The sequence below is a fragment of the Symphodus melops genome (assembly GCF_947650265.1).
Source record: "Symphodus melops genome assembly, chromosome: 5".
NCBI lineage: Eukaryota > Metazoa > Chordata > Actinopteri > Labriformes > Labridae > Symphodus > Symphodus melops.
The window spans coordinates 12,202,547-12,217,426 of record NC_136695.1 but is presented as its reverse complement, the minus strand read 5'-3'; the positions used below and the strand labels follow the sequence as shown (position 1 = coordinate 12,217,426).

Genomic DNA, 14,880 nt, shown 5'->3' with positions numbered 1-14,880 from the left:
TAAGGAATCATAAAAGATCAGACCTGTTTTACCATAGCAACAACATTTTTACACAATAATAATAAAAAATGAGGCGCAAACAGCAGTATCTATTTCTACTTTTCAGCGGTCGGTGCTGAATGAAGGTCTGTGCAGATGAGACAGCCTGAAGAGCAGCTGGAAAACTTTGGGTGAAATTCTATGATTAATAATTAAAGATCCGACTCAAGGCGGCACGAGCAGACTGAGAGAGAGAGAGAGAGAGAGAGAGAAGGGTCGAATAAAGAATTAAAAATTTTTTTAAAAGGTAGTGGGGGAACCTCCTCATGGTGTAATGTTTCCTTGCTTTGTCTGCGGGGGTTAAAAGACGTGGTACATCATTAAGAAGAATATTCAGTGGCGGTGTCACTGAGGGGTGACCCTGCGAACAGGTCAGGGATAGTTCACTCTCAGCTCGCTAAATACTCCCCTGCCCCCCCTCCCCTCTGCACACGCGCACAGTCTCAGTCACACACTGGCCAGTTGGATATCCCTGTTTTCTTTTTTTTTTGTCTTTTAAAAAGGGTCTTTAGGCAATAAAAGCGTTCCCTTGATCCGAACATGCATCCAAACACAGCTAAAAGAAAAACAGACGGGATAATATTTGCACAGTTTTGCTTCTGTTCGGAAGCATGTTTTGGCATCTAAGCTTGTGTTGATGCTAAATCCACATGTGTATTCAACAACTTCTGTGTGTATAAGGAGATCAAGAATGGGAAAGTAGCTTTGAGACGCAGAAAAGCTTGGCATTATCCCTGTTACATGATTATATCAATGAAGATCCTCTGTCTCGTCTCCCCTAAGATTCAGCTTCTTTCTACCCTGTCTCTGTCTTTTCACCTCGTCTATTTTTCCCTTTGTATATTGTCTGACTGTGTGTTAGTGTGTGTGTGTCAGCCACTTTTCATTTGTCTTCATAAGCCTCATTTATTTTTGCAGCCAGATGTGAGCTGACAGACATCACTCAGTTCACCCCCAACCACCCACCCCTGTTCTCCCTCCCCTCCACACCCTTGAGCCCCACCATCCCCTCACCCCACCCTCGCTTCTAGGAGGTCAGGAGAGCCCCCTTCCCCTCCCCACACCAACCCGACCCCCCCTCCTCCTCCACCACCATCAGCATTACAGAAGATGGATGTGTCTTTAAAGTAGAGATTGATTGTGGATATCAGAGTTATGGCGCCATTCATCAAGGCCGATATTATTCAGACGAGCCGGATTGAACAGGGAGGTGGGACTCCTGAGCCCATGGGTGGGTTCTGGGTGAGGTATGGGTGAGTGGGTGGGGTGTAAATGATTGTAGATGAGAGTGTGTACTACTGTTGGTGTGTGTTTATGCTCATGTAAGAGCTTGTACCTCTGTAATGCAGCTTCACTTGGGAATTCTGGCATGTGTCTGACTGTTTCTTGTCTCTATTCTCGTCTGTGTGTGTGTGTGTGTGTGCGTGTGTGTGTGTGTGTGTGTGTGTGTGTGTGCGTGCGTGTATGTGTGTGTGTGTCTGTCTGCATTGATCTCCAGTGATGTGATCCTCCTTCAGAGTCTGTTCTCATCGGACTCTGATTTACGGCTTCATTAGGATCCTTACACCACCTCCCCTTTTTTTTTGTCTCCCTCCTCTCGCCAGGTCACTCTTGAAGACAAACACACACACACACACACACACACACACACACACACACATGCAGACTCTGTTTAGTGAAAGCTGCAAGACCCAAAGGACTTTTTATCCCAACACTTTGTATAGTTTGTTTCTGTTCTGTTTGTCATCTTTCTGAATAATCTCTTATTATTCGCTGAGGCTCAGCACCTCATTGTGCCCCAAGAGCTGAAGTGCTGTGGTGGTTTTGGAGGTGCTTCCATTCCCCCCCCTCGCTCTCCGGGCAGCCCCCGCTTGCCTGAAAAGAGCCCTCATTGTGTGTGTCGTCTTTTATGGCGCTGTCTGAAAGAGAGGGATGCACTCCAGTCGGCATTCAAATGCACGTGGTAAAGCAGCCAGCCGAGCAGGACAAACACCACAGGTTGTAAACGCTTTGAAAAGGAGAGTGTGTATAAGAGTGTGTGTGCGTGTAAATGTGTGGTGTGAATGTGAAGGGAGTGTGTGCAGATTCTTGACTGAAAGGTTTTCACTCTCTTTTACCTCCACTTTTTTTTTTCCCCTCCTGTGATACAGTTCGCCTCTTCCTTCCCTCCTTTTTTTTATTCCATCTACCCGTCTCTGTAGTCGCCGGAAATGACTTTCTTCTTTTACTTCTTCGTCCTCCTCCACTCAGAAAAGAACCTCAAAGTTTTCGCTTCTGGTGTTTTTTAAAATCCCCCCTCCTCCCCCTGTACCATTATCAGGAGTCAAGTCATGCAGAAATGTAAAAAAATAAGAAGGTAATCACACTTTGTGCTGGTGCTTTTGTCGTCAGTCCGTGATGGAAATGGGTCTAAATATGAGATTAGAACCTGCCGCTGACTGATGCTATTAGGCAGATATGCCGTAGACTTTACTATCTCCCATGAAGGATTAGTGCAAATTATACTGGGAGACAGGCTTGATTTCTCCTCTGCCTGGCTGGATGTGGGCATTTGAGGCACTCTAAGTTGACAGCGTCTGTCTCTGCTTAGTTCTCCCAGACAGGTTGTGTGACAGCTGATGCCAGGCGAGGGCTTAAAAAGTGTGTATGTGTGGGTGTCTATTTGTGTGTTGGACCACGTTTGGTCTGCATGTGTGTGTGAGAGAGAGTTATAAACTGACAGGCGAGTGTGTTTGAATGTGATTGCACGTCAATGGCGTTTTTCTTTTTTCTCTCTCCCTCTCTCTCTCTCCTGGAAACAGGTTCTCTTTGAGGAGGGTGACAATCGGGAAAAGGCTAATTTTAAGCTTGGTGGCTTCCTCTTTAATTCTACACAGTCTTATCTAGTTTTATTTAAATAATTAAACTGTCTGTGAGACTGTCCAGGTGTTTTTGTGGCTATGAATAAGTTAGAAAGTTGGTCAGATGTCTGACCAGGTGCTGGGTTTCAACGTTTAAACGCATTCGAACAGGAAATGCTGATAAAACCCAACGTTGGTAACCAAACACATGTATCATCATTTTTATAGCCCCACTTTGCTTCAGGAAGGTCCATCCTAACAGGAAGCTGATGCCATCCATCATGCAGTGAGTAATCTTAAACTGTGATGTTGATATAACAGCAGGAAGGTGGTGGAGGGCTTTGTTCACCTCTCAGGAATGTTAGGAACATGCAAATGCTCCCTGTTTCGCCCCGCTGTCTCCTCTGGGCCTGCTGATTTAGGAGGGTGACATGTCCTTTAATGTTGGGTAATAAACTGGAGGGGCGGATTTATAGGCCCAAGCCATGTCTCTCCCCCCAACTGTCTCTGTCCACTGGCTCCTACAGTATGACGACAACAGCATGCTTCCCCCCTCGATGCATTGAAGGGGTTTGCAAAGCTACAGAAGAAAGCTTTAACAGAGCTGTTGGTTCATATGTAAGATCTTTGCAGAAAGTCACACGGACATTTGATGGAGCAGAAGTTTCTCTGTCAACTAGAATTCATGAAAAGATGTATTCTAAGCCAACTGCAACGAGCTTGTGTCATTTTGGGTTAAACCTGCTTCGATTGAAAAAGTTGCAACCGAACAAAAAAAGACATTTCCTGCACGTATATCCTGACCAACAAAGGGGTGTTCATTTTATTTTTATTCCTATTGGAAATGTTACTATCTGGGGGCATTTGCGCTTATGAAATGCAACCAAAACTACGCCTAAATGCAGTGTTTACTGCACATTCAGAAACTGGCAGGCCTTTTGATGATCCAGCTCGTCTCTGCTTCCCCCCCACCCTCAGCTCCGTCTTCCCACTCATCCTCCTCCTCACTGCTCTTTTCCTCCTCTCTACAGTACGGAGTACGATGCACAGCGGTGCTCCGCTATGTCAGCAGGATTGAAACAGGTCAAAGTGTAGAGTGACTCAAATAGGTGCAGCATCAGACTGATGTATACTGTAAGCTTCCTGATATTGGCTTTTTGTTGGATTTTGGCCAGAGAAGACTGCCCACCTCTTGTATAATGTAGCTAAGATATCTGCCTGATTTCAGCAGGTGAATGTTAAAGTGTTAGTAATGTTTGTATTTCTGGTGGCTGACCAGAAAAAGGCACTTTGTGGGATGTAGGAGGGTTTACTCACCAACTTGTGTGTTTAAATCTTGAAGGGATTGCTGCATTTCCTGTTTTTAAAGCTGATAAATCAAAAGGAAGATATTCTTTTGGTTTGAAGAGACTGTTTGGATTGCAAGAGGGTTAGAATACAGTTTCAACAAGATGATAACTATTTTTTTTTTAGGCATCATAGAAGTCATACTGTCTCACAGTATCAGTATCTAAAGGTACCCGTATGGTTCTCCTCTGCACAGGATGCTCTAAATCAGTCTCATCCTCTCCTCACACAGTTTGACTGATCTGTCCGAGGCCTAGTTTGCTACTACCTGCATGGGACTCGATGTTCGTTTCTCTATTTATTTCCATGGCCCATGCGTTTTTCCCCATATAAAGACAGTCTATGTCCGACAGTGTCACAGTGTGATGGATTGCATAGTCCTCTTCTCTCAGGAAGAGAAAAGGGGGGGGGGGGGGGGTAGGAAGGAAAGAAGGAGGTGAAGAATGAGTGAGAGAGGGGAGGAAGCGGAGTGGTGCGGTGCAGCAGTGAAGGACATGGCAGCTTAGCGCTGGCCAAAAAGACTGTGCTGAACACCTGCTCCTGTCTCCAACGCCCCTTCAACCTCCTCATTACCTGTCAATCTATCACAAGGCAGCCAGATCAAATGTCTGCAGCAGCCAGGACTCGCACAGGGAGGGAAGGGGGGAAGGAGGAGAGGGGATAGGAAAGAAGGGAAAGAGAAGGACAGATTGCATGTCTGGGAAAGTAAATGAAACAGCTGTGTGTGCATATCGAAGATCTGTTGATAATTTGGAGTAAAGTTTGTACAAAGTGCAAATACTTCAAAACTTCAAGAGGGACTTTGTTACGTTGATAATTTTAGAGTTCATTGTCTTGGAAGAAATATGGCATCCTCGTCAAAGGAGAATTTAGACAAGTTCATAGAATTGAGGAAAAAATAGGATTAAGTTGTAATGAAAGAATCTGGCTCGTTGTCAAGAATTTAAACACTTTGAAATCTTTAATGTTTAGTCTGAAAGTATTTCTTTTTTTTTTTAGTTAACCATTCTGCTTGTTATAGTCATCAGTCTTAAGACCCGCCGTACATCACCATTTGGCCTTTGATTGGCCCCTGTGTAAAAGAGGTGAATCAGTGACAGACAGGCCCCTCTGTGGAGAGGAGGGGCTTAAGGTTTCAGATTACAGCGACAATGCTTCCAGTGTGTATCCGTGTGTCTTGTATGTGCGTCATGCACTACAAACCGTGTACCCACATTCGGCTCTATGCAGATTGTCCATTTAAGAGTGTCCATGCATATACCGGCTTGTCTTGTTTAGCATGATTTCATATCGTGCTCATAGAAGTGTGTATATATCTGCAATGGTGTGTGTTCTCTTAAAAGGCAGATACATTTGAGCTCATCAAGGTGCATTAGTGCACACATGACCAGTCCCAGTCCTCTTTTTCTAAACCCCTTTCCCTCTCTACTCACTCTCTCTCTTTTTCTTTCTCAGTCTCTCAAGCTCTCTCACCCATCTCTCTCTTTTAGTGTGTGAGCAGTGGTGATTTACGGTAATTATCCATCGTTGGGTCATCTATCAGGCCGGCCGTTGCTAGGAGATGGAAGCAGCTGCTGCTGGCTGTTGTCTTGTCAGGGATAGTGCATGTGTGTGTGTGTTGGTACATATTTGTGTGCGTTTTTTAAAGGATTTGCGCGAGGGTGCTTTGCATGTGTTTTTGTGTGCTTGTGAGTCTTCTTATTGGCTGTGTGTGTGTGTGTGTGTGTGTGTGTGTGTGTGTTCAGGTGAGGTGGTCTTGATGTGTGGATTTAAAAGCGCAGGTGGTGTGGAAGAGAGAAAGAAAGAGGAGGAGACCAAGCAGATGATGGATGGAAGGAGGGATTATAGGAGGAAGAGCGACTCGGGTGAGGGTGGGGTCAAAGGTTGAAAGAGGCCAGGTGGATTTGGAGTGAGTGGCCATCTTAAAACGCACAGGTGTGTGTGTGTGTGTGAGTGTGTGTGTGTGTGAGTGAGTGTGTGAGTGAGTGTGTTTCTGTGATAGAGAGGGGAGCTGGATGATACATTTATCTCAGCAGATGGAAGTTGGTGTAAGTCGGGCCTTGGGGAGTAGTTTTAGTGGCTGTGAAAATTGCAAGATTGAGTGTGTGTATGAATTGAGGAGGGGTCGGGGTGGTCATCTTTTATTGGCAGGTGATCGGCACACAGATGGGTGCTGGTTCAGATTCCTGCTGGGGGGCCTGTAGCTCTTCATTTTGCTGTTGTAAAACACCTCGCTCCATTGTGTTGTCGACATCTCAGGTTTCAAGCTATTCATGGAGCAAACATGAATGCTCTGAACCAACCCCAGAACACACACACACACACACACACACACACACACACACACACACTGAAAGGTAGACTGCAAACATTACAGTCTTAACACTGCGATCACTGAACATACAAAAGGGAGTTTTCAAAGGTAGTGCAGATCATTATCAACACAGCTGACTTGGAGCTCTGAGACTGCTGAGAGTGTTTACTGGCGCTGTTTATATAAGAGCAAAAAACTGAGAGAACACTATAATTATGATGATACAAGAGAATACAATACTGACAACAGAATACAAGCGTTTACGATATTCTCTATTCAGACAAAAGCAGTTTAAACTAAAGGTTAAGTGAATTTGTGGCGTTAATATCCAAAATTGCAAACAATAAATAAAAGGAAATTACCTTTGTTTACTACCAGGAGGGTTGATAACAATTATAATGCTAATCATAGAGCTAATTCCCAAACAAATAGAAGACAGTTTAGATTGTGACTGTGACCAAAAAAGGTCCAGAGCACTTTCTTGGGAGTTTTCGGTGCTTAACGCAGATGTGTAAAAGATAGCTGGATGTAAGCCACACGTCCATATGAGCCGCCGTAACTGTAAATACAACCTCCACTCCCAGCTCTCCATACCGGTCTAATTAGCGCCAGTTAGCATTTGTCATTGCGTTTAGGGGTGAAGATTAGGAACACCTCTCAATTAATCTGCAATCAGCCTGTTTGTTAATTAGCTAACCTGTTCTAAGTGGCCTTCAGGGCTCTTGTGTAATTAGCTAAGCTGCTGGGAAGCAAGTCTGTGTGTTGACATTGACCTAAAGCGTATACACAAATGCACACAGTACACACACACACACACACACACACACCTACACAGACACACACACACACTTTTATACTGTATAAGACACACAGATGTCTCCAGCCATGGTCAAGAGGGACAAAACCTCTGGATCCCGTAAATTACATACAGAAACAAAAACACCTCTTGTGCCTGTGTTTGCTCAGGAAAAACAAAGGCTTAAACACAAACACACACACACCCATACACATTGACAAGTACACTTCCTAACATATTTTATTAGTTGTCACAAGTGTGCCAAGCTCATCCAAATATACATACTGTATTTGCACATCGTCATGCTCGCAGCGATACACTTCTGCTGATTATTCCTCTCTTCACTCTCGACAAACCTGCATCCCTCAAAAGCATTCTTGGAAAAGGCGGGAGGGGAAAAGAAAAATACATACTGTACTCCCCGTGCGCATAAAAAAAAAAAACCCTCTTTTGAACATTTTATCCTTTTCAAGTACAACAACATCCCAACCAAAACGAACAGCTTCTCCATTGCTGTGTCGAAGCAGGGTTTTTTTTCTTGCTCACTTCAAAGCCATTTGTTTACTCTGCTGCCTCCTGACATTGTCTGTGGTAATTAAAGGAGCGCACTGAAATTTATGGTTTAATTATACAGGCCTTGTTATGCAGAGAAGACCAGGATGGGCTGATATGCTCAATAAAAAAAAATAAATTCCATACGGGGTTTATTGAACCTGCGTTTGCGTGGAGGGTGCAATCGTTCCAGCCACTCAGGTGTGTGTGTGTGTCTGTGTGTCTGTGTGTGTATACGTCATTGTGTTTATGTGTGTGCATATGTATGTATATTTATTTATGTATTGCCTTGCAGGACAGCAGTAGCAGCAGCTCAATGCAGAGTGTGAGTGGGTGAGAATGAAATTGAAAAAAAAAAAAAAAGCCAGATGAATTGCAATCGATTGGCGCTGGTTCACAATATTGATCCCCCAGCATGTTAAAGCCTGCTGTACTCCATGAAGAACACTCAGTCAGTCATTGTGCACCCACAACCAACCCCCCCCCCATCCTCAGCTACTGCTTCACAAACTAACACACAGCTGCATATACCGTAAATGTCTTCTTGTGTTGTGACTGCATGCATGAGGAAATAGTGAAGACGATAGTCCTTGCAGACCCAGCTTTGATGCAAGTGTGTGTGTGTGTGTGAGTGTGTTTGGTTTTGTGCATGCACAGTAATGGAGAGTGATCTTGGCTGTGGCCCACGAGCTGCTTCTCTGAACTGATCTTTGAGTTGGGTATAAATAGCGCTTGCTCTATAAATAAAACAGCAGCACCTTTCGCACTCTCTCTCTCTCCCTCACTTACCCACACACACTTACACGCACAGACAAAAAAACCCACACACGCACACAAAAACACGCACAAACAAACATTTAAACCTGCCCACATGCCTCCTGGATCTCACATCTTCCTGTACACAATCATATGCAGGGAATAAAAGTCCTCCCATCAATCCATTTAACATTGTGTGGAGGTCAGGCAGAAGGATTTCTGTGGGACATATTGACGTATTTATATGTTAACATGACCTATGCCAGCTTAGCACTGGATACCTGTTTGACCTCTGACCACACCTTTGTTTTCAGAACAACAACGTAGTCAGCTCAATTTCACAAATCAATCTTTATCACACAGGAGTTAGGCACTAAAGTTTTTCAAGGAATACTGGAAATAAAAAAAGGCAAACATGTGAAGATGAAATGTTGAAATTGAAATTGAAAGCTTAAAGTATAGAAATCTCAAAACATTCTTAATTTATACTTGTTATTTAGATATTGCTTCATTATTTTGCAAAAATGTTTAAATTGTGTGTTTTTTTAGGAAGAGGCTGCCCTCACCAAAAGGTCTCTTGTGGGTTGTATAAAGTTTTTAAAGGGACTCATTGATGAAAACATTATCATTGTGGATGTTTTTTTTGTGTGGCATGTATTAAGTGTGCAGAGAGTTTGGGCTTTTTTTTCCACCGATACCAAACTTTTCCATGCACTGACTGGCAGACAGTCTAACATTACCAACCTGCTTGCAGAGCAAAACACACCAGCAAACCGCTCTCTCACAGATCAGTGCGACGCCTTTACATAATGCTACCGGCTCGCTGTAAATCAACATGACTTGAAGTGTTTGCATGGAGCCACCAGCACAAACGATCAGCAGAAAGGCTGCTGGTTGACTCACTGAATATCTGCCAATAATACAGAATTTCATCGCTAATCCTGTTTGCACAGCACTTATTCACATTCAAACCACCTTCTACGTCAGTCCATTATGTAGCGTCTGAAGAACAACATGTCCCATCCGCTGGTGTCTACTGAGCTCGACTCTGACTGGAAGTGTTTTGAAATGGGGTGTAGAGGGGGGGAGAGATAAATTGGTACAGCGAGCTGGAATGCTGCAGCAGTTATTTAAGGCCCTGTAGGTGCTGCCTAGGCCATATGCTCCCATTATTCCGCTTGGGAGGGGCCCATGTGGGCATGAGAGCAAGGCTGGAGAGAGGGAGAGGGGGAGGAGGGTGGGAGAAATGGAGGAAGAAGAGAATAAATAAAAAAAGAAAGGTAGCTGAGGAATTATTTTAAGGAGAGTCCCCCCCATCAGGCGTAGGAGGATTTTTTGACGAACGGGATACCAGGAGAAGCCTAAGACGAGATGAGAACGAATTAGCTTCTAAAGTAAATGATCGTCTTCACCCTCAATATCCGGCTCTCTCCCCGTCATCTTTGCATAATTTATCTCGTCAAATTTTGAGGTGTGACAGAGTATAATTCACGAACTCCTGAACTTTTTCAGGTTGATAGCTTTTCTTAGGTTTTGGCTTCTCAATCATTTTCTTATCAGAGCAGCACTCACCACAATTCTGCATGACACACTTCCTCACTGGTTGCTATTTGATCTTTTACAAATCCGAAGCTACATAACTCTAGGCAGCTGAAATGCTTTCAGAATGTGACTGAAGATGTAAGAGTTAAATATGGATCCCCAAATTTGTGTTTTGTCAGATGTAATAGGTTGACTTTCACAAAGTCTTTTTCCCCTGCAGATAGCTAAATATTTGTCTGTTAAGAAAACAAGGCCCAGATGCAGCTTTGTGTTATCTTCATATCTCTTTCTCTCCCTTGTTTCACTCTCTTTCCCCTCCCTATCTGTACCGTCTCTTGTCAAACTGAGGCCTGTGTTCCTGATCAGGGCATTGCTCTCATGTTAGCCGCTTCACGGGAAGCACATCCCAGCATTCCCTCTGACACGCCGGCAGCAGCATTACCATAATTGGCTTTTCTACATGACGGGACAGAGGAAATAATAATGTCATTTTATTTACAGCCCTCTTGTCCCGGTCCGAGAGCTATCACCCCCTCCCCACTCTCCTGCTCCTCCCTCCTCACCCCCGCACTCTTTCTCCTTTCTGCACATACACTGACGCAGACCCCTCCTCCTCCTCTGTCTCTTCTATCTCATCTCCCTCTCTCTCCCTCCTCTCTTCCTGTGCAGGGCACAAGTCTCGTTCTGCCACGGCGTGTAGGTCAAGCGATGGCTTTTTGATCAGCTCCTGTCCAAAGCCATCAGGGTTGAGAGGCACGTAATGGAGAGCAGGGTGACAAACAGAATCTGGGGAAGGAATAAGACTGCCAGTTTCCTATTAGGGCCCGGCCTAAACGGCCTATGTCCCCCCCAACCACCTACCCCCCTCTGCATCCTCTGCGATGAGCCCACTCCTGCACTGCCTAAATCACATGAGTGAAGGGGCCTGTGATTGGACATTAGTGCCGCAAATGACTGCTGTGATTGCCCCCTCGTCCCAAACTCACATCAAATAAATAAAGAAATGTGTGTAAATAAATAGAAAGAGGGGTGTTGGAGAAATGGGGCTGGTGCTGGAGGAGGGGGGGTGAGGCTGACTAGTTTCATCCCCTTCTTTTTTCTCTCTCTCTCTCTTTCATTTCATCGCCTTTCTGCCTTTCTTATCTGGTTTGTTTGGCTTTGACAGCGGCCAAATGGTGAAGCTCCGCAAGCCTGACAGAGAGTTTTATTGATTTAACAACCAGCAGACTCTCAGAAAAGAAAAGGGAGAAGGCAAAAAAAAATGGGGCGGGGTGGAGAAAGATAGCAAAGTTTTGAAAAGGAGTGATATGTTTCTGCTGCACTCCTTGCCAAAATGCTGATGTGTCCACTGGTTGTATTTCATTTGGTATCAGTTTCAGGAAATAATCTCATACACGTTTTCAGGCTGTGTGTGAGGGAGAATGTTTTAGAGATGATCTGTACATAGGTCGATCATGTTGTCCCGTTGAGAGGCCCAGTGGATACAGGGCGTTCACTCATTCTTTTCATCGGAATAACATCATTTCAAACTCTCTGTGCGCTCTGAAAAATAAAATTCAGCCCACATTGCTCCTGTGTGGTCTTTGAGAAATAGCCTTGATTGCACAAACCTGATCACAGAGTGCAAAGAAAAATTTAAGAAAAATCAGAATTCAGGGAGCTTCATGGGTACTCGAGTTAAACAAGGTAAACTCTCATTTCTGAAAATTAAAAGGAATAAGGTACCTCAGAACAAAACATCCACTTCAGCTCTTATCTCTAATGAAATAAGAATCTGTCTCCCATATAATTATGGTCACATGAGACATGAAAAGCTTTGATCACACCTGCTTTACAGCAGTGTATATGTCAATCCATTTTTGCATTATGCATTTTTAAAAAGGCTCTTTATAACATCTGAAGGGATACTACAAACCACTTTTTGGTGCTTAACACAATTTTGATCTCTTTTTATTAACTGTGATATAACCCATATGCGTAGGTATTGGGAGTTACTCTGGGATGACTAATTCCTGCTGCCGTGGTGTCGTTGGTGATCTGGCGTGGCTGGTGGCGGGCTTGATCGCTGCAGCTTCTGACAGTGAGTCTGCAGTGCTATCCTGGCCACGCTGCCGCCTGTCTCCTTGATGGCGGCACGTCCCCGAGCAAAAGTGACAGGCGCTTTGGCGCCCGTGCAGATGGCCCTGCTCACAGCCATCACCCACTCTGCAAACCAAACCGCCAGGGACGGCACGCAAGCCCTGCCCCTTCCCAAGCCCGCCCCTCACTGCTGCTGTTGATCTGCATATGTACATCCAGGACAGAAGAAGGAGCTTTAGCTGATCCTCGGTCACAATTGCATTTCTCCAAGGTGCAGTGATTGAATAGATATAACCAATATGAAGCTCTCGATATCCCTCCTTCGTTGCGCTTCAGATTTGAGCTTCCTGTCAGAATAAATGCGTCATTTCAAACTAGATGGAAAGATCATTTATTTCAGATTGACAATAGCCATGTTTCATCACAAATGTTTCACATTTATAGTTTCCGAAACCGTCCACTTGCTGCCTGTGATTTTTACAGATGTCTGCCTCTGCCAGTCTTTTGTCTGTGTGCTTTTGATATCACCCTCTTTGTTGTTTCCATGACAACATGGCAGGACAGGCATTGATTGACAAGGATCGTCAAAGGGTTCCCTGGCGACCTGCTCATTGTTCGAAGCCCCTCCCTGCTGCAGTCTGTTTTGTCACTCACCCAGGGATATTTCTGATCTGCTGCTTCTCATTCCTGCTGTCTTTCTGGGTGTGTGCGTGCGTGTGTGCGTGTGTGCGCGTGCGTAAAGCACTGCCAATTATTGGGGTTTAGCTATTTTTTGGCTTCAGCAGATGAGAGTGACTCACTTGGTAATTCCTACTGTACGTTTGCCCTGTTTGTGTAGGCTTGCAATAAAAGGATAGCCTCTCTGCTGAATGCTTTGTATATTAAATGGCTGATATGTATTGATAGCCTCCTGTTCTGGAAACGGGTTAGCCAGGGGGAAAGCACTGTAACAGAAGACACTCTGCAGATGTGTTGTAGAGTGTACAGCACATAATGCTAATCTGCTGTGTTAGGGATTTTCAGGAGTTTTAGAAACTGTCTCGGTCTCAGTCTGTCAGTGGGATTGAAGCGCAGCCAGGTTCTCCTGTAGTGCTCTCATTTCACTGAAATCCTGTCAAGCGTTAGGGGAGTATGTTGCTCATTTGGAGAAGGGTGTATCAGTAGCACACAGCGAACTCAGACTTATAGGCAATATTATGGTCGGTGGGTTCAGGTTTAAACTGAACGAGCAAACATGCATGAGCTGCAGAGTGCGTAAAGTACACACAGGCACTGAAAGGTGAGCATGCAGACAAACATGCATTTGCAAACAGGCACTTACTGAGGCACTCACACACACACACATGCACATCATTGCACAGTCACAGTCGATGGTGCAGCTGCTCACCTCCCCCACCTCCTCCACCCATCTCCTCTCAGGCAGCAGTAAATGGTGCCAGTGTATATATATCAGGTATTATGTCCACTTAGATTATGATATGACAGGTTAGCGTGCCGTTTGAAGCTGACAGCACATCTGTTTCATCAGGAGAGACTGATACTGGCATCTAGGACACACATCTCACCATGCAGGAAGGAGATAAAGGAAGAAGCTAGGGGGCCGTCTCTCCTGTCTCCCTCACCCTCTCTCTTCTTTCTCCCTTTTCTCGTACTCCCCCTCTCACCACCCATCAAACCAACCACCTCCTGCTCACTTTTTCCTTTCTCCCCTATGTCTTCTCTTCACTCACTTGTTCTTTCCATAACCACCTCCTGTCTCTCCTACTTAGAGATACTTGCTGTGTCTTCCCCTATCATGCACAAACAAACACACACACACACACACACGATTTGACCTACAATCTCATTTGCCTTTTATATTTTTCTGGTAAGCCTGTAACAACAACTTTGTGGAGTGGCCTTCTTCCATTCCCAGATGTTTTGCCCCTGCTCCTCTTTTGTGCTTTCTTTCCTCTTTGATTCTGTTTTTCCTTTTTGACATTTTTAATGCCATTTTGGATCATAAATAGCCTACCTGGACTCTGTTTTTTTTCACCAGTCATAGAAGCATTCTTAACAACAGTACCATTTCTCATTTGCTAAAATGAAAATGCCTTCAGTATATCGTAGAGGTTCAGGAAAAAATCATCTCAGAATTAGTGTTTTGTTTCATTCAGTCCCAGATGAGTTGCATAACCTGAACATGTGAGGAGCTGAACTTTCTGGACTGGATGAGTGAGAGACAATAACGCTTAGGGAAGTGAGAAAGAAAGAGAAGAAGGGGAGTTGAACATACAAGCATGCAGCTGGCTAACAAGGCCAAACAGCAAGTCATTTCCTGGGGAACATAAGGCATGTGTGGAGGAATAGGGAGTTGGGAAGGAAAAGGACAACTGTCAGAAGCTCAGTGATTTATTTTTCCCTTGGAGGCTTTTTTCACCACTGGCTTTCAGAGCCACATGTGTGTAAAATATACACAAACTCTTGCATGCATGCATACTGACACATACACACACTCACATTGGTTGAGAATAAAAGCCTACATTTCTCATCATTTAGTATTTATTCCATGTTATTTTGACAGTGGTCCTGTTAGTGTGCTGTAAATCTTTAATTTCACCGAGTTGACCTCTTTT

The 14,880-nt window shown here is 44.4% G+C and overlaps 1 protein-coding gene across 2 annotated transcripts in view; it reads left to right on the top strand.

Moving 5' to 3' along the window:
- LOC306823847 (teashirt homolog 1-like) overlaps positions 1-14,880 on the top strand; it is a 37,097-nt gene that overhangs the window by 17,326 nt on the left and 4,891 nt on the right. The gene's annotated exons all lie outside the window — the stretch shown is intronic.